Raw genomic sequence first — 20,217 nt, forward strand, 5'->3', positions numbered from 1 at the left:
GGAGTTGAAACCAACCCATAGCTGGCCCTTTAGCACATTTTCAGAGGCAGTTAATTGCGCGGGAAAAGACTGACCATGTTTTTTCCATGGAGCAGCTAGTGGATTCAAACCATGACCTTTGTGCTCTCATTCTCTCTCAAATCTTGCTGGAGGGTCACCTATGGGTCAATTCCAACTCCACAGAACACAACAAGTCCAGTTCGTAGAAACGTGTGCCGCTAAACCACCTCTCTGCTTAGCAATCACCAGGGGACTCTGTGGGAGAAAAACAGGCAATCTCCCCTCATGAGATTTACAGCCTCAGAAAGAGCGCTTGAAAGTCAGCTTCCGACACAACCACAATGAGTTGTGTTTTTAGTGTATTAAAAAGAACACCTGCTGGTGCTGTGGTTAAGATACTCGGCTGTGCACTAAAGGTCCAGGGTTTGGACCCAGCAGCTGCTCCCCAGGAGTGAGAGAAAGCAGTCCGCTTCTAGAGGGACTGACAGCCTTAGATCCCATGGACTCCTGCTCTGTCCTATGGGGCTGCCGTGCATCAGCTCGATGACAGGACACAGAGTATATTAACAATGCTGCCTGTGGTGACTCGTGCTGCACATATCTCTAAATCCTCCTCATTTGCCTTAGTCATGTTCTGTTTTGGCTTTGGGGTTTCCTGTCTCAACTATAGTATATGTCTTCTCGGAGGATTGCTAGACTGGCGGTGATATTCCAGTAATCCTGTCTTGGGAAGACTTCCAGAATCAGCAGTGGTCTGAATTACACACTGTGGGGTTGACTGCACTCCAAGAAAGAGAAGGGGGAAAAGTATAGCATGAAATGGCAGCATCTCCTACAAATCTCCCTTCAGTTAAATAACGAACACCTGATATAAATTTGACTCAACACTATTCCTGCCTTGTTAATAACTTTCAAAGGAGCTCAAGAAAACCTATTTCTGTCTTAGGCCACTGAGCTCTCTGACATATTTCTATGAATACATCTGGCCTCCTTCATCCCCTCCTGCTTCATCTCCCTGTCATGTCTGCATTCTACAATGGTCTTCACTCAGATTAAACTACAGGAAGCACCCTAAACAAGATATGCCCTGGGTAACAACAACAAAAAAAAAAAAGTCAAATGCTCTGTTACTAATGAAAGGCTGATGGTTCAAATTCATCCACAGGCACTTCTGAAGAGCGCCTGGTGACTTACCAAAAGGTCACTGCCTCTGGATCTCAGTTCTACTCTGATACTTGTGGAAGCAACTTACGTCAAATGGTTTGTTTCTTTGCTTTCATATCCTGTGTCTCTTTGCCTGTGCCACGTTCTCTGGAGGGGTATGAGTAAGATTGTCAACTGGATGCCTGTCATGGCCACAGTCCCTTCTGATGGCCCAAAGCCCCTTACCCTTCAGTGGACGGCCTCTACCCTGACCAGAAGTTGTACCAAACCTGCAGACTGACCAGACTCAAAGATGGGAATATCATGAACCTCGAGCGAAACAGATGATGATGAATGTCTAAGACTCATCTAAGTCTGTTTGGGAGGATCTTAATTCTGTTGTTGTTATTAAGTGCCTTCAAGTCGTAAATGACTCATAGCGGCCCTTTGAACAAAAGACTTGAGCACTGTTCATAGCGTTTTCCGGAGGCAAGCCACTTCAGAAGTGGATGCCACTCCTGCTTCCAACCTTATTTTAATCGGGAAGCTCCACCAAACACTGTCCACCGTGGGTAACCATTCTCGCATTTGGCACATCAGTGTCACAGTGTCTGTGCATTGCTGTACAGAGGTTAACTTGTGGTTGCTGTGATGCTAAACACTGTGACAATGATGTGCAATCTTAATTCTAGGACCCAGAAAAAGAAACACAGAAACAGAAACTGAGAGCAAAGAGCTGAGCTATATCAATGGAAGAGCTCAGAAACAGCTGCTGACAGAAGATGGTCCTGGAGAAGAGGAGCGTCAGTGAAGCAGCATCATTCATTCGGCGAAGTCTGAACGATGTCAGTGTAGCAAGGAGCATCTGTGCAAACCGGCCTCGTGGGCAAAAGTCCTACTGCCCTTATGTTCTCGTCACTTTTTAATGTAAACAGCCTTCTTGCTTCTCTTGCCTGAAGTGACAGTACAGTCTCTCTCAGTCTGGCATCCACACTGAATGTGCAGTGAATCTGAACACCCATAACCCATTATCCACCAGCCCCTCCACTGGAAAAGAGGCAGCACTCTGCTTCCATAAGGATTTAGAGCTTTGCGAAAGCGATGGGCAGTTCTCCTCTGCCCTACAGGATTGCCGTCAGTGAACCTCAGAAACACTGCTTCTACGGATTTGGCCCTTGTTCTTTAAAAATGTTTCTTAGGGAATAAAATTTCAGGAGTGAGAAAAAGAAGTAGCTTAAAGCCAAAATCTTTCTTCTTCCAAAGGCATTAAGCAACAGAACAGACAATGACACCAAATCCACTGTCTTAAAGCAACTTCTGGTCTGAATTCTATTCTGGGACAAAAGTCGTCTTCTCAGTGAAGCTCAAATACATATTAACTACTTCCCAAGGCCAATGATGGGCCAAGCATAAAGTAGACAGTTCCATGAAAGTGGGTGAAATTGAAGGGAAGAGTGAGAATGGGTACGGAATAAGTCAAATACCCAGCAGAACACTCTGCAGATGTTCTAAAGCCTTTCAAGCAGCCCCCTATTATCCGAGGTCGTCTAGATTGCGGTATTCAATATGGATCACATCTCAACAGCAAGAAAACAAAAATCCTCACCACTGGATCAATAGGTAACATCATGTTAGATGGAGGAAAAATTGATGTTGTCACCAGCTGCATTTTACTTGGATTCACAATCAATACCCATGGTAACAGCAGTCAAGAAATCAGAAGACATATTGCATTCACAAGATCTGCTGTCAAGGACCTCTTTAAAGTGCTAAAGAGCAAGGATGTCCATTTAAAGACTAAGGTGTTCCTGATCTAACCTATGGTCTTTCCAAATGCTTTCAATGCATCTTAGAGTAAGACAGTGAATAAGAATGACAGAAGGAGAAATCAATGCCTTTGAATTGTGATATTGGTGAAGAGTATTGAATATGCCATGGACTGACAAAAGAATCTGTCTTGAAGGTAGTTCAACCAAGTGCTCCTTGGAGGCAAGGATGGAGAAACTTGCCCTCACACGTTTGAGCACAATGTTAGGAGTGGCCAGTTCTTGGACAAATACATCACGCTGAGAAAGGTCAGGGAAAGAGAGACCGGCCCTAAACAACAAGATGGACTGACACAGTGAGTGTAGCAATGGGCTTCAGCATGGCAGAGATCACGAGTATGGCAGAGGAGGGCAAGGTTCAGATCCGTGTTCCCAGGATCACCAGGGACCCCAGTCCACTCCACAGTACCTCACAGCCACAGCAAGTAAGAATGACACATCTCTGCACTATTCGTTTAAGGTGAGCACTCAGCTCATTATTTTACAAGATGGAGAAGGCAAACACAGGGTACCAGCAAGTACATAAAAACAGTAGAAAACACAGACTTAAATCACAAACTTATCTGTCAGTTATTGTCTTTTTAAATTGACGTATTTCTTTTCATACCTGACATGCTTTAAATTTTACCAATTTCATGGGTGATACCTGTTTTCCTTCTTAGTCCTGTCTCAATGAATGTGGTAACAGAATATTTTCATCCTTTAAAGGCTAACTATCAATATTCTAGGGAGTCCCGGTGGCTCAGTGTTAAGGAGCTGCACTGACAACCCAAAAGAAGGTGGTTCAAATGCCCCCGTTGCTCCAAGGAAGAAAGGTAGGCAATCTCCTGCCAGGCAATTCATAGCCTCTGAAAACCCACTAGAGGCTCAGCTGTGAACCGGGTCTGACCAGTACGGAGCACCATCACCATCTATATTCCAGAAGTGAAGAGCACTATGCTGAGTGAACTAACTCAGTCCCACAAGGACAAATACTGTATAAAACTATTACTGTAGAACGAGTAAAAGGATCCAAGGGGGGAGAATTGAAGCAGAGGGATGAGGATGTGGTGGTGGGGATGTAGGGGGAGATCAATCATGGGGTTGTACAATTCAGTGGGTGGGCAGATGGGGAAATTGGAAGAATCTGATGTGAAAAACAATGCATTGGAATTTTGTAAATAAACTACTATAATTAAAAAAAAAATCTAGGAAGACTGAATACATTGACTTCCATTGCCTAGTCAACATCTTAACAGTATGATGCCTAACTATAGTGTTTTTTGAAATCAGAATAATTTTTGAAAAGTCAAGTATACAAAGAAAACTCTGTCTGTGTTTGGAGGAGCTCACGTTCTTGTCCGCTCTGGTTCTCAGGGACACTCTGCGATGTTCTGAAGGTCCAGCTGTTTTAGCTGGCTTCTGGGGATGTCCAGTACGAAGCTGTAATTCACTAAAACATTTTTGCTTAGATATTTGCTTTTCAGTTCCGGAGGGACAGTTATTTCTTCTTCTGTTTTTATGTTTGGGGCATTTTGAGGTTTCTTTTGGTTTGTTTTTTCTATGTTTGGGTTTCAGAGCTTTTTATGTATCCTGGATACAAAACCCTAGAAGGGCTCTGTAATTTGCTTTGGTTGTCACACGCTGTCATCACCAAACAACCTATAAATCCCCTGGCTTGTCTTTAGCTGTGGCAAAACCTTGTTTCAAAAAAAAAATGAGAATATTGGACTCTAACTTTTAACCAGGGCTCAAGTGTCAAGGGCCCTAATACAGTTTGCAATAACAAAACCTCTTTTAGCACGTTAGCGCTCTCTAACCTCAATCAGCAGGTGAGAGGCACCTGAATTGAAGCCCAATGTTTAAGTCAGTCAGTCTCCCCATTCCTGCAACTGATAGGCCATGCAAGGAGCAGAGATAATCACCCAGTCGAGCTTAAGGATTACAATTACGAATCTGACTTCTCTCGATCCAGGAGTTCAACGATCTAATTTTAAATTAGGGTATTAAAAACCTTCAGGAAACTAGTGAGATCTAAAATGGAGGCATGAGCTTCATAGAGATGTTAAGCACTTCTTCCTCTGAGTCAAACTCTGGAGAAGAAAAAAAGCATGTTCTGGAGCTCTGTGCCCTAGTGGTAAGAAGCTGCACTGCAATCCCAAGGGTATGCAGTTCAAATCCAACAGCTGCTGTACAGAAGGATGGGCAGTCTCCTGTCATGTCATTTACTGCCTCTGAAAATCCACTGGAGGGTCAGCTATGAGTTGGTTCTGACTCACCAACAACCAAAAAAAGAGGTATTTTCTTCTATTTAAAATATTTCCTTCCCATTCTCTTCTTCTTCTCTTTTTGAGCACACCATCTTATTGACTTCAAATGCCTGATGATTTTAAGATACAGTTTGATTTCTTTGTCATACTGATTTTTCACCCTGTGCTCACAAAATGTGACCTTCCAAGTACAATGTACCTCCAATACAGTGCTCTCGAGATGGAAATCTTCATATGAGGGGAAAAGAGGAGGGAGCAAATATTTGTTGAGTCGATAAAGCAAGTTAAACATAGTGCAGACTATTTCATCAAGATCACCCAGAAGAATGTATGTATTGGGTTGTTTGGGGTTTTGGGTGGTTTGTGGTTGCTTTTTTTTTTTTCCTTAATATAACTTCACTAAAGAAACATTCAAGTTATATCTAAGAGCTCTTTTTTTTTTTTCTTTTAACTTTTTGTGATCTGGGCAAAAGTTTACAAAGCGTATCAGTTCTCCATTCAGCCATTCACATGGAAACTGTTTCAGGGCCTTGACTGCAGTCCTCTCAATGTAAAGGCACTCTCCTCACTTGTTTTTTGTGTCTCCTGTTTCCACTCATGCTCCTTACATATGATTCCTTCCTGCCTTCTAAGCTCTATCCCTGAGCAAATCTGTGTGGTTGAATGTCCTAGGAAGTATGTTCCTCTCTGGCATCAGTGATCGCCTTAGAGGTCTAGCTACTGTTGCATTAACATCACAGGAGTGATTTTAAGTCTAGGCCTAAAGGCTTACTAAGGACCACAGACTTAGGGATGCTACCAGTCTCTATCTGACCCTCATGTCTGGTGTATTTTTGTGATTTCGAGTTTTGTTCAGCAAAACTCCTTTTAGAGTGGTTTGGTTGTAGTACTTAGACACCATCGAGTTCTTTGGGTCTTGGGTCATGGGTGTTGAAGTTTACTTTTGGACTAATTTTTTTTTTCATTAATCTTTGTCTTTCTTCTCTCTTTTTTATTCTGGACAGGGAGAGACCAGCTGTTTCACCTTAGATGGTCACTAGTCAGCATCCATGACCCTGATGGCTACCCAATAACGTAGGATCTAGAGTACTGAACAGCCTTCTGATACATTTACACAATGGAATACTATGCAATGCTAAGAAACAACAACTTCATAAAATTCTACATAACATGGGGAAGACTGGAGAACCTTATTCTGAGTGAACCAAGTCTCGTAAGGACAAATACTGCATAAGGCTATTATTATTATTGCAAAAATAGACGTAAGATGCATAGACATGTCCAAAAGGGGAAGGGTGGAGATCACTAGGATAGCAGAGTTTAGTGGGAGGATTAGGGAGAGGGTGAGGGGATGGGAAAGATTCAACGGGGACTTGAAAAGATGGTGTAATAATAGGTATAGATCAATGATAATTAATTCTATTGCATACAGTGTACATGAATGAGTGTGTGAAACACAATGAGGGATTATATAGACACTGTATATGAATGAAACACAACGTAAATAAACTATTATATGAAAACCAATTTTTTAAAAAAGTAAAAATACATAAATAAAGTTGGGCTTAGTGCCAAGAGATCATCACAGGATCTGCAATAATGCAAAAGATTCAAGAGGCAGGACTTCTACAATGATGTCTTGAAGAGCATAGCAAAACATCTTCCCCAAAATCAACAATTCAACAGACAAAATGGAAAACAATAAAAGAATAACCATTTCGGAAGGCTGGAAATTGACCAAAGGCATATAAAAAATGGAGAAAGGTTGATTCAAGGAAAACTGCTGGACCTCAGGCAAAAACAGTGGGAGTTTAGCCCGGGGCTGTCTCCTCCCGCCCCCACCTGCCAACCCACCAGCTTGGTGGATGCGGTTGTTTTGATAGAGCAGGGCAAGCTGTGAGGACCAGCAGACTCACTGCCAGGGGGCCCTGGCTTAATTTGAAGCCGAGTGCAGAGAAGTCAGAAACCCTGGGACCCCGTCCAAAACAGGAGCAACCTCGGTGGCAAGCAAATGAAGGAGACTAAACTCACAGCTAAGAGCCCAGCTAGTGCAATGGTTCAGAGGTGCGCTGATAACTGAGAGGTCAGGAGTTCTAATCCTCTGGCCACTCTGTGGGAGACAGCACCTGTCGATCTGCTCCCATAAACATCAAGACTTAGGAAACCGTATGAGGACAGTTCTATTCTTTCACGCAGGGTCACTGCCATGGAATCAACTCCATGGCACACAGCTACAAACACACAGCCTGCCTGGCTGGAAAGGGCAGAACACTGACAAGACAGCCTGCATTTAACAGGAAGATTCCGGGAACGAGATAGCATTAAGGAGCTTTGACTGTTGCCAAACCCACTGCCGTGGAGTCAAATCTGAACTGTGGCAATCCTCCGTCAGCTTCAGTATTTCTGGGAGGAGACCGCCCATCTCTCCTCTGTGGAGCAGCTGACGGAATTGCGTCACCGGCCTTTCCATTAGTGGCATGACTCGAGGTACTTAGCCACCAGGGCTCCTGGCATCTGTTGCTGGTTGTTACTGTGTCCGCTGGGTCAGAACCGATTCATAGCTGACCCTCCACCTGGTTTTCTGAGGTTGTAAATCTCAAGGGAGGAGACTTGTGTTTTTCACCCACAGAACACCCATGTACGTCGGAGGTGGTAGCACCACCTTCTTAGCCAGGAGACCCACCAGAACTCTTGCTACTCGACACCATGGAGTCCACTACAACTCACAGCAGCCCTGTGAACCAGAGCTCGGAGCCGTGCCTGGCACCATCCTCACCGGCTCTGACGTGCTCGAGACACTGTTACACGCTCTCTGCCAATCTCTCTCCCTCGGTGGCTTCCTCTCTTCTCGGACTCTCTACCTTTCCCAGCGTGATGTCTGTTTCCAAGGACAGGCCCTTCCTGACCACAGGCCCAAAGCATGAGAAGGAGTTTCACCATCCCAGCCTCTTAAGAATCGCCTCGGTTGCTCCTCCTCCTAGATAGACTAGTCTGTTCTCAAATAGGTGTGGATCCAGGGTGATTTTAACACATAACAGAACGGCATTTTGCCTGACCACGCACCACCTGCATGTCCGTGGTGTACCTGAGTCCCCTGGTTTAGCCAGGCTGTCAGGTCATCACATGGAAAGTTTTCCTCACCCTCTACTTTTCATCGTGTCCTTTTCTAAGGATTGGCCTTTCCTGATTGTTGTTGTTGTTGTTATTGTTGTTGTGTTCTATTGAGTTGGAACTGGCCCTCCAGCGGGTTCTCAAAACAAAACAAACAAAAACTAAACCAGTATTGTAAAACTTGTCCCAACTTATAGCAGTTCTCTACAGCCTTTCCAAACGCTGTCAGTCTTCATGGGGACAGTGTGCCCTCATCTTTCTCCCACAAAGGAACTGGTGCGTTCAAACTACCAACCTTTTGGCTATCAGCCTTATGCGTTATAACAGTCAGGCTCTTAAAGAAGATGTTGTTGTTGTTGTTGTTGTTGTTGTTGTTGTTGTTGTTGTTGTGTGTCATCAAGTCAGAACAAACTCTTTGCTCCAGCGGGTTTCAGAGACAGTAAATCACACACCAGTGACTGTCCCTGTCCTTCTCTCATAGAGCAGCTGCTGGTTTTGAACCGTGTGCCTTTAAGTTGACAGTGCCGCTCCTTACCACCAGGCCACCAGGGCTCCACAGAATGTAAGTTTTTAGGGGTACACAAATGAGTCATCTTCTTCCTCACGATGATAGCTTCCTAGGCATACAAGTCTATTAAAATCTATCACATGGAGTGTTTAAAATCTATCCAGTTACTTGTGTGTTCATTATAGCTCAATAAAGCTATACAAATTAGTGCATTGGACCTCACTAATAGAATAAGTTAGAACAACCCTACGACCATATCAATATATACATAAAAATAATTTGCTTACTATTGGCGTTCTCTACTGATAGACCACATTTAGCAAAATCTTTTGACATCTACCATGTATTCAGTTAAAGGTGTCATCATGGGAGGTGACGGTATCATGGAACAGTGGAAGAGAAACAGCACCAGCTTCTGAGATACTAAGACTATGGTCCAAGAGAAAACGACATATTGGCATCAGTCGAGACAAATCACAGTTTGGCCACTGGCCTTGTAGAAGAGCTTCCTTCTGACTGTCCGTGGGCAGCAGTTACTCCTGCTGTGGCTTTCTAAATTTAACATTTTCAATCTATACAGATCCTGCATGCCGTGCCCAGTAGTCTCATCAATAATTAACAATAATGAGCCAGTTACCTTTTAAAACTATTTATTACGACCATTTTTAATCATACACTAAAGCAGAAAGAGTAGATAATGAAGTCTCATGCGCTCAGAACACAAGTGGAGCAGAACGTTGCCGTCGTGTATTACGTCCCATCTTCTCCTCGCTGCGTGGTGAGGGTGGTCGGTAGGTACCGCTGAGTCGACTCTAACTCACAGCAATCCTCTGTGCATCAGGGAACGAAGCCCTGGCAGATTCCTCGCCGTCCTTACGATCTCGTCTGTGTTTACGTCCATTGCTCCAGTCCCTGTGTCAATTCATCCTGTGGAGACTCTTTCTCTTTCTCTGACCCTCTGCTTTTTCAAACATGACATCCTTTTCTAGAGAATGATCCCTACTGATAACAGACCCAAAGTGATGAAATCTCTCCATCCTGGTTTCTAAGGAACAGTCTAGCTATGCTTCTCTCGAGACACAAGGGGGCTTTGGCTGTGGGTTTTTGTCTTTAGAGTATGTTTAATACCCTTCACCAACACCAAATTCAAAGGTATCATCAGTTCTTCTGTCTTCTGTATTAATTATTCAACTTTCACATGTAAATGAAGCAACTGAAAATACTACAGTTTGGGTTAGATGCAACTTAGTCTTTAATCTGATATCTTTACCCTTTAGCACTTTCAAGAGGTCCTTGACAACAACATAGCTTTTGATTCCTTGAGTGTTATCAGCATCGGTCTTTTTTTTTTATGCCCAAGTTTATTGAAAGTATTACATCATAGCAGACACACTCAAACAGCTCCAAGTGCTGTTTTGAAATTAATCCCAACTGTGGGCTAAGTGACCTGCAGGTTGGACAGACTGCCAAAGTCCAAGAGCTTCAGCATTTCCGTAGTATCAGGATCTACTTAATGATCTCCTGATCCAGGGCTGAAACCTCTGGTACATAATCATCTCCCCTTTCTCTCTCCTCCTCCTGCAGCTTAATGGAGATGCCTCTCACAGGCCTTCTCTGAATCCGTTTCATCAGATGTGTGACACAGCCTGCTATCTTGTTCCAGGGCTTCTGGCTGGGAATAATGGCCATCTCCTCGCACACGCACTTGTTCGCATGGAAGTCATTACCCAGGCGCGTCATTACCCATGACCCGGGCCACCTTCTTTAGAGTTTTGGTGCAAACTTGGCCCATGTTGGTGGGTCTTTGGTGAAAAGAGTTACCATTGGTCTTGATTGCAAATGAATAAAATGAAATCCTTGATAACTTCTACTGTGTCTCCATCTATCATGATGCTGCCTTTTGGTCCAGTTGTGAGGGGGGTTTTTTGGTTTGGTTTTTTTTCTTTTTATTTTCTTGAAGCTGAGGTATAATCCATATTGAAGGCTCCAGGGTTTGATCTTCAGAAGTACTTTAAGTCTTCCTCACTTTCTGCAAAGGCTGTGGTTAACAGTGTCTCGATATCAGTTCATCAATTTTAACAAACGTCCCATAGTAACAATATAATGTGCTAATTACAGGAGCAGTGTTGTTAATCTAGCGGAACTATCCCAAGTGGATGACTTTTAACAGAATATCATTTATTCCTATACTGTGTAGAAAGCTGACTTCAGGTTGCCAGCTCCAGTGGAAACCATCTCTCTCTCTCTCTGTAGACTCTTTTTTCCTTTCAATATCTGTGGCCTTGCCATCTCTTGGAGATAAATGTGTGTCCTGGCATCAATCATCCTCTGGGTGTCTAAAGTTTAGCATTCAGTTGTCTTTCCCAGTCAATCATTAACTGTTTATTTTGTGCAAAAGTAATTCTTGTATCAAGGAGGAAGGATTAGGATGGGATATGAGCCCCATCCTACTAGAGGCGTATGTAAACTCGTGAGAACTCAGCGAGAGGCGGGCGCTTTTCTCTTGTGCAAAGCTCACTTGCCTGGGATATAATATCCAGCTGCACACAGCCTGGCCCATTGCTCACCAGTCTCCTCAGCACCGATCTGCATCACTCACAGTCGCCATCTAGCTGTGTCACAGCTAACGGTCTGTAGGACCCTGGTCCATTGCTCATTGTTTCTGCAAAACAAGCCTGCATCCCCACGGTCATGTGAGTCATACCCCGGATGGGCTGGAGTCTCTGGGTGACCTTCAAGTGAACCACCGAACCCAAGGGATATAGAGGAGCTAGCGAACTGAACACCGGAGAGCTGCTGATGCCAGAAATCACGGACTTACACAGTAGGCCAAGCATTTGGGACAAAATTGGCTCGACACTTCCTAAAACTGGTCTGCTACTAATCGTAAGAGAACAAATTTTAAAAGCACATCCCCAGGCCTAGGAATTTTCAGCACAGAGATTCCAGGTCCAAAGGACATGCTTCATTCCCAGGTCTTCCTTCCTGCTGGGACTGGGGTCCCTGCTTCTTTGCTCAAATTCTTCTCCTTTTGTCTCTTGTAAAATAAATTATGATGCAGATTACACTCCAGAGAAACTTCCCTTCTATCAGATCAGGACTGTAACCTAAGTAAGGGCGTTGCCTCTCTTTCTAATCCCTTACAGCTGATTGGTTGGATCATGAGGATGATTACATCATCATAAAACTGCCAAATGGCATCATTCGTTCAGCCAGCCGCTAAGAATCATGGCCCAGCCAAGTGGACACTTAATGCAGTCCATGACAAGGAGGGTATGTATGTGGGAACTCTACCATTTTGTAATTTTTCTGTAAACGTAAGGTTCTTCTAAAATAGAAAAGTGTGTTTCATTCCTTTTTTCAATCAGTAAAACAAAAATGCCATCTGGATTATGATTGCAGCAACTAATATTTATTCCGTACTTTCTAGGCTATGAAGCATGTTTTGCTGCATAAACTCATTGAATGATAAATCCATTACCTTCCAGGATTCTAAGATGAGATCATGTTATGAGGCCTGCCTAAAAAGCACATTAATAAAACACGCAACTGTCATTATTTCAATGACATTACGTTCCGCGCAAAGGTGGGGAGGGGTATACCAAAGGGTCTGAATTTACCAGCACAGTTTTTAATTTCTGGCAAATCTCACATCTCTGCTTCATGTGTCAAACCTGTTCAGAGCGTGTTGGGTTTCTATTGTGCAGCTCGCTGATGATTTTTTAACAGCGGTTGTGAATACTTAATGAAGTTCATCTTGCATTTGCAACAAATAGGTCACCTCTCCCAACCCCAGAGAGAAATGTGCAAGTCACAGAAAAGGAACTGGCATTAAATCCCATCCCTTGTCACAGGGAGCCAGAGTAAGCATTTGACAGCCTGGGTGCTGGGGAGAAGGATGACAGGAGCTGTGGTGTCCCTGGGCCGCTTCCCTCCACATGCCCCTCCTTGTTCATCTCCTCTCCAGCCTCACAATTCCCTGTCACACCATCGCTCCGCCCTTTTCCTCTCTCGCTTCTGTGTCACTTACTCTTTCCTCCCTTCTTGGATTTGGGATCATCAGGGACACTCAGACACACCCCAGATCTTTGATGCCAGCTAAGGAAAAATAGATGCTAGCTCTAGATTAACATATGCTCCTCTCAAATTGCAAATGCTCCCAAATCCTGATGCATTTTTAGCAAAGAAAAAAAAGAATTCATTTCCTTGTTTTGCTTTCCCTTGGACATCAGAAAAAAAACCAGGTGGATCAGAGGGCAGCAAATTAGTATTAACAGAGGACGAATGGCTCACAAAAGTGGGATGAGAATGGTCATCCAGCTCAAAGAGTATAATCAGTGTCACTAAAAATCAGTACACATAAAAATTGAGTTTCTGTATGTTTGGCTGTATGTGTTCTCATTGACAGCAAAGTTTAAAAAAAAAAGGTAAATGAAAAAGTCAGGTAAGCATCAAATAGAGGAATAATACCAATATACGGGATACTTCCTATCCAAAAGGTAATTAAGTGTCTTGGTGGGAGGCACATAATGTCATCTTTCTTGATGATAACTCATTATATACCTATAACATGTAAAGTGAGAAGAAAATCTTCACACTGATTTCAAAGACTGTTGGTCACAAGATAATGAGGAGATTCAAGATGGAAGAGTTAAGTGTCTGCCACCTACCAGCCATGAGAAATTTAACTTCTAAATCAGTTTGTTTATTTATAAAATAGGACTACTTACAGCAATGTCTCAAAGGCTTGAATAACTTGAAGGAAATAATACATTTAGAGCGCTCTGTAAGCACTTAATGAATAGTAGGGGGTTCTCTTCACTGCCAAAATACTCCTCAGATGCAGTTGATGGCGAGACTTCATCTCCCACACTTTGGGCATGTTATCAAGAAGGGCCCGTCCTTGGAGGGCGTCATGCTTTTTAAAATAGAGAGGGCCAGCGAGGAAGAGGACATCCTTGATGAAGTGGCCGCAACAACGGGCCCAGGCAGAGCAGCAGTTGAGAAGACAGCATGGACATTGGTTCTGTTGTGCACAAGGCAGCCATGAGGGGAAACGGCAACATGACCTCTGACAGCTGTAGATAACTGTAGCATCTGTTACTTCAACACTTGTTTCTAGATCCACATTGTTCAAAAATAACAAACCGCTGGTGTCAGAGTTGTTGATTTTGGATGGATGTAAGATGAAAAACAACTTCTATTTTCATCTATCATAATGTTATCTATTGGCCTAGTGGTGAGGATTTTTTTTTTCTTGATGCTGAGACGTAATCCATACTGAAGGTTGTAGACTTTGATCTTCTGTAACATGCATTTCAAGTCCTCCTCACTTTTAGCAAGCAAGGTATGTGATCCGCATTCTTGGCATTGTTTTTCTGTTGTGCTCTAGGGAATCAGAGCTGGCCCGTAGCTGATCCTTCAGGGGGTGTTCAGGGGCTGAATCACAGAGGAGCAGATCACTCACCTTTCTTCTATGGAGCAGCTGGTGATTTCCAACCACCGGCCTTTGCATTTGGCAGCTCAATTCCTCACCTAAGCCACCAGAGGTTTTTCTGTGTATTTTGAATGAGTGAATGAATAATGAAATACATATTTAAAATTCACTTCATCTCTCATGCTTTGAACATATTTGCAAGAGATGCTAGTCATTAGAAAAAGACATCATACTGAGAAGAGTAGAGGGTCAGGGAGAGAGTGGAAGCCCCTCAACTAAATGGATTTGCACAGTGATGACCATAACGGGCTGTGTTTTGTGGAGATCATGAAGCTGGGGCAGGATGGAGCAGGTGTCACTCTGCTGTTCTTAGGGCTGATATAAGTAATTCACTTGATGGCACCTGACGACAAAATAAGGGGAAGGGGGAAAGGGTCCACTTGCTCCTAACTAGAAAGTCAGTAGGTCAAAAGCACCAGGCATCCCAAAGGAGAAATGCGTGGCAGTCAGCTTCTCTAAATCTTACAGTCTTGGAAACCATATAAAGCCATTCTGCTCTGCCCATAGGGTCACCATGAGATGCAATTAACTCGAGGTTAGTGGATTTATAAGGGGAAAGTTATCCTGCCCAGACCAAGACATTTTCTTGGACATCTCCACTAATTGTATTTAGTGGTCATCCCATCATTACCACCCCCAGGAAAAAAAAGCCAGAAATTATCATGCCCTAAAGCTTTCCATCTGAATATCGGTTCAAGTTACACATTGGCAACTGACCACACATAATTCAGTGATGAACAGAAACCAAATTCAAAACTGCCGTACATTTTCTCTCAGAGAGCTCTGAAGTTTGGTAGAGCACACTAAGGATGAGGCAGAACTCTTACAAAAGTGGGTTTTTTTTAAAAAAGGGGGACTTTCGGGTTTAAGGCAACAGGCCAGCTTCCTCGCCCTGGCATTTCAAACCCGCCGCAGGCCAGTCACTTCCCCTCACAGCAACTTCTCAGGTCAGAGAGGAGGTGCCGTGAGCGCGGCGTTCTGAGACCTCAATCATCACAGAAGCTGGTTGTCACCATTATCTCCCAAGGAGAAGCTGGTCACTTTGAAATACCACCTTTCTGGTTATTAGTCAAGTGCTTAACCATTGCACCCCCAGGGCTCCTTCCTCAGTTGCTATATGCCTTAGAAATCAATCTATGGTATTTTAGATATTAAACTTCAGAGGAGCTAGGACGTATTTTTGTATTATTTAAAGAGTTAGGCCTATGTTTCCCTGGGCTGCCAAATTGCACCTCATGAAGACAAGGGAGGGTATTACACCAATAAAGAGCACTCTTAGAAACACTTGCTGTGTTTCATTGCTGTTAACAGGTGCTGTGGCGTCAACCATGACTCACAGCAACTCTGTCTACAACAGATCTAAATCTCACCCTGTCCTGTTTCATTAATATAATGGTAAAACTTGGGCATGTCTTTTTTTTCACTCATTTTTAGGCTATAGGATAAACATTCAGATTTCTACTTGTCATTGTGATAAATAAGGCATCAGGTCCCCCTTTCACTTTGGGCATGTTTTCAGGAGGGACCAGTCTCTGAAGACAGACATGGTATTTGACAAAGTAAAAGGTCTATAAAAGGGAGACCTCAGTGAGGTGGACTGACCCAGGCTGCAGAAAGTGATGCACATCGCAACAATCTGTAAGGATGGTGCAGGAGCAGTGCTTGATTCTGATGTTTGCAGGGTTGATAAAATCAGAACCCACTCGAGGGCAGATAACAACAACAACTCCCCTTGTTTCACCCTATCTATCATGCAAGTTCTGTAAGAGGACAGTCCCTGCACCAGCATATGCGATGGCACCAGTGCTGGGCCCCACGCCCTAATTAGAGACAATTCACTGCTGGATCAAACTTCACAGCCCTCACTCAGTTACAAGTCACATGGGGTGTGTGCTCTGTGACTCAGTGCGGAGGCACAGCTCCCTGGATGTAACAGAACTGAAAACTACACAGAAGCCAATTGGTCCACAGAGGAACCTTAACCAAGTCAATAAACTGAGAACTGGGAAATAGGTCACAGTAAGTCACTTGGAAAACAGAGCTCCGAATCCAATGAGGATGTGGCTTTTTGACCTGCTACCAACAAAGACTGAAATGTCATTCCTTTTCCACCACATTTGCATGTAAATGTAATTTCCCTGGGATTGCTGAATTGCTAACTCCGGGGACTGGTAATCTCTCTATTAATCTACACAATGAGTCTGAATGTAGAATTCTTCAACCAAGCACATGAGGGGAGTAAATCTTGCTTAACAGTTTTTCGCTCTTTTTCTTTGTTTTCCTTTACATTTTATTCATTTTTCCCCTGATGAGAAGATACACAGTAAAAGATATGCCCATTCAATAGTTTCAACGTGTAGCATTTAGTAACATGGATTACACGCAATTCTTTGAGTATTACAACCATTCTCACCTTCCTTTTCTGAGTTGTTTCTCTTTAAGGTAACTTAATGCCCCCTAAGGTTCCTGTGTGATCTTGGAATCAGATGCTGTTGTCATTTGATCCCATATAGATAATCCCTAAAAGAGCATACTGCTCAAGTGATCTTTTTTACTATTATTGGTTTCTAAAAGACATCAGGGGATATTATTGGTGTAAGGTTTAAAGATTTCATAGAACATGAACCGTTTCAGGGGTTCATATTGCCTCCATGGCTCAGAAAGTCTCGAGTCCATAAGGATTTTTCATTCTATTCTGCATTCTCCACCTTTTGATAGAATTCTTCTATGGACTCTTTGGTAAAAAGGCTCAGTAGTGGTACTCGGACACCATCTAGTTCTTCTAGTTTAATGGCAAAGGGGAAAGCTGTTCATAGAGAAAATTAGTCACACGATTCCATGTCCCCTTCCTAGCTTCGACATTCCTTCTTCAACCCGTGCTCCAGGTGACTGTTGTTGTGAACCATCAAGTCAGAAGCGACTCGTAGCTAGCTGACCCCAGCGACTGTTAGTCACATGAGAGGAGAATGCCCATCTTTCTCCCATGGAGCAGCGGCTGAATCTCAATCACATGACTTTGGGTTGACATTTACAACTCCTTACCACTAAGCCAGGAGAGCTCCCAATAACTGTGTCTTGGATAAGCACATACAAGCTTTTAAAATACTGCAAAACGAAGTAGAAAGTAGAACAGAAGCCCTAAAAACATTGTTGTTGTTTTTGTTGTTGCTGCTAAGTGTTGTTTAGTCAAGTATGACTCATTGCCCCCTTGTGAACAACAGATCTGAACCCTGTCCTGCCCTGTGCCAACCTCACAATCTCTGACACACCTGAGAGCATTGCTGCAGTCACTGTGACAAGCCATCTGGTTGAGGGTCTTCCTCTCTTTCACCATCCCTCTCTACCTTCGCAAGCATGATGTCCCTCTCCAAAGAATAGATTCTCCTAGCAACATGCCCAAAGTAGGAAAGGCAGTTTCATCATCTTTGCCTCCAAGCAGCACTCTGGCTGCAACTTCTCTAAGACATATATGTTTCAAATCAACACATTACGTCCATGAATGGGATGTTCTATGAAATCATGACCCTAGCTGAACATAAACAACTTTAACTACTTACCCCAGTCATTGTTATGACTATATCTACCACGCAACATTTTTGTAATTCAACTTTTTTTTACATTGCAACTTAAAGCTAACAGCAGTTACAATAGTCAGATAAGCAACCCTACGTTTACCAGCATGATTTCTCCGTAACTATTAACCACCAATTTTTCCTCTCTCCTGCCTCTGATAACCATTAATAAACTTTGTTCTCTGTATATTTTTTTCTTTTATTTTTATATAAGTGCAGTTAGATAATGTTTGTTCCTTTGTGACTGGCTTATTTCACTCAGCATGTCTTAAAACTACATCCAATATGGAAATATGTTTCAAGCTTTTCTTTCTCCCGCTGGCTGCCTCGTAGTATACCACTGTATGTGTGTTTTGTTTATTCACTCACCTGACAATAATGGGCAATTAGGATGTTTCCACATTTTGGATATTGTGAATAGTGCTGCAGTGAACACTGGTGTACAAGTCCCTGGAGTAAAAGTGGAATTTCTGGGTCATGTGGTTGTTCTTGTTTGAATTCTTTGAGGAAATGTCACACTGTTTTCAACAGAAGCTGCACTATTTTATATTCCCACCAGCAGTAGATATGGTTTCCAATTCCATCACCATTTGTTCTTTTCTCAAGAACATTTGTTATTTTCTGAATTTAGGGTCTGAATTTTTAGGTTTTCCTGGAGTGTTTTGTTTTACTCTTTCTCTTAGCCGACTGGAGGGACTGTAAGAGGATCTCACTGTGGGTATGATTTGCATCACTTTGACAGCTAGTGATGCTGGTTGTCTTTTAATTTCTTTGGTGGTTACATGAATTTGCTCTTTGGTGACACAACTACCCCAGTTCATTTTTTGACTGGGTTGCCTTTTGGTTGTTATATTGCTTCTGGAGATACTCTCCAAGTTAGTAGTTTATATTTTCACTCTTCTGAATGATCAAAAGTTTTTCCTTTTCTGTGAGGCTGTAATGTTTACTTTTCTGTGCTGCCTATTCTTTTTGATGCAGTAACTGTGTATTCCTTCCACCTTCTTTTGATGCTTCCTGCATCTTTCAAGACTTGGCCCACAGATTCCTTCAGTGTTGCAATTTGTGTAAATGGCATCTATTGAACACAGAAGAAAGATCTTTTCACTTATCTAAGCCTTTATAATGTCTTTCAACACTGTTTTATAATTTTCAATATGTAAATCCTTAGGTCCTTTGTTAGAAGTATTCCTGGAAACTCTGTTCTCCAAAACACAACTATAATGGCACTAGTTCACCTTCTTTCCTTTTCAGATTCCTTATTGTTGATATATAGAAATCCAATTAATTTTTGCTTATTGATTTTGTACCCTGTAACCTTGCTAAATGCCTCTATTAGGTATATTTCCTTGTGGATTCTTGGACATTTTCTATCTATGGATGTATCTTATCAATGCATTTAAATTCTTTTTACTTCTTCCTTTCCAGTCTGGACACCTTCTATTTTTTTTTTCTTCTTCTTCTTCTTCTTTTTGTTTTTGGGTTTGGGTTTTTTTTGAGGGGGAGGTGGAATTGTTGCTGTTGTTGTCTTATTGCTCTGACGAGAATTTTGACTACAATATTAACTAGGAGTGGTATGAGCAGACCCACTTGTCTAATTCTTGATTTCAGGAAGAAACTCTTCACTCTTCTTCTTTAAGTGTAACGTTGGCTTTTGGTTTTCCATGCAGATTCTGATGATAGTGAGGAAGTTCCCTTCTATCCCAAGCGTCCTTACCATTTTCATCAAGAGACAGGGTTGGATTTTACCATACGTATTTTCTATCAAAGAAATGATCACATTTCTTTTCTTTTATTCTATACATATACTAGATCAAGTTTATTCACTTTCTAATGCTGAATAAACAAGTACTGTTTCATTTCCCTTAAATGCCTCTCTTTCCCTTAAAAATACTGCAGTGTACCCTTCTTGAACCATATTTACTTAGGAGAAATGCAATTCTTTTTTACTTGCTCCCTTATTCCCAAAAGAATAGGCGAACAGTCCTTAAAAGTCAGATAATTACTTCTTGAACATTTCATGAAAGCAATAGCAAATCTGTAGGCCTAATTCCTTCTTTGAGAAACAAGAGGAACTACCCAAAAGATGCATACATTGGCAAAAAACAAAGAATCAAAGGTGATTGAATGAGTTGTAATGTAAGATTGCCTTGAGCTTAGCTTGGCTATTTTTCACTTCTGGAATGTAAAATTGGATGCTACATTTTTAAAATGTTCTTCGAGTTTCAAAATGTCATAGAAGAAGGCAATAACTGCTTTTAATTCTCATTAAAGTTTGCTGTGGGTTTTTTTTTCTCAAATTCATATATAGATT

Source organism: Elephantulus edwardii, unplaced genomic scaffold (assembly GCF_000299155.1).
Source record: "Elephantulus edwardii isolate Elephantulus edwardi_28Jun2011 unplaced genomic scaffold, EleEdw1.0 scaffold00072, whole genome shotgun sequence".
In the NCBI taxonomy this organism is placed as follows: Eukaryota; Metazoa; Chordata; class Mammalia; order Macroscelidea; family Macroscelididae; genus Elephantulus; species Elephantulus edwardii.